The following is a 1,168-nucleotide window of genomic DNA, read 5'->3' on the forward strand; positions in this document are numbered from 1 at the left end:
TGATGGTGTGTATAGACTCCAGATGGGCTCCTTCATCCCAAACGTGATATAAAGCCGATATGGCGTAGGGACTACACTGCCTAGTCTCTTGTCCAACATAGGGTCTCTAATCCCTAGTTTCCTTTTCTAACATAAGGTCTCCACTCCCTAGTTGCTTTTCCAACATAGGGTCTCAACTCCCTACTCTCCTTTTCCAATATAGGGTCTTCACTCCTTAGTTGATGTTAATTTAGACATAGGGTCTCACACACCCTAGTCTATTTTCCAACATAGGGTCTCCACTCCCTAGTTGAAGTTATTTTAGACATGGGGTCTCCACTACCTAGTCTCTTTTCCAACTTAGGGTCTCCACTCCCTAGTATGTTTTCCAACATAGAGTCTCCACTCCCTAGTTGATTTTATTTTTAGACATAGGATCTCCACTCCCTAGTCCCTTTTTCAACATAGGGTAATCTCATAGCAAATCTACAGTTACTTTCTAAACAACTCTAGACACACATCATCTAAAAAGAAATAAGATAAATCTAGGGGAGACTTATCTCTAATTTTTCCCCCCAACTAAATGAATAAAAGTAAAATAATACCCTTTTAAATCTAAAACAACAATTCCACGTTCGGAGTTCCCACGTAAGTCTAGGGGAAAGTTGTATATTATACCAAATGTCACAATTGTAGTCAAATAACAACTTTTTAGTTGAATTAAAGGTCCTATGTATTGAGTAAAATCTGAATTATTATAATTTTATTCAACATGAAATTAATCTTGAATTAAATAAAACTTTATTATAAATTTCAGTATAAATTCTTAAAAACTCTTTTATTAGTTAACTTTAAAGCTTTAAATGTTATAATTTTATCCAACACGAAGTTATCTATATAAAAAATACTTGTTACGATCCAATTTCCCCTCCGTGTGACGTCGTGACGGCACCTAGTCTCTACGACTAGGTAAGCCTAACATTTGCGGAATAATGAAATGAAAACATAAATTTAACCAACTATTCAAAAATACACAACAAATCCCAAAACGCGGAACATCGTGAATCACAAACTACATAAGGAAATGTAGTGTCTCTATACATCAGAATCTAACAAAAGAAAAATACAGAAGATAATGGACATGGGAAAGAGTAGAAGGGGACTCCGAGGTCTGCGGATGAGACAGATA

This window comes from Nicotiana tabacum, chromosome 14 (assembly GCF_000715075.1).
Source record: "Nicotiana tabacum cultivar K326 chromosome 14, ASM71507v2, whole genome shotgun sequence".
NCBI lineage: Eukaryota > Viridiplantae > Streptophyta > Magnoliopsida > Solanales > Solanaceae > Nicotiana > Nicotiana tabacum.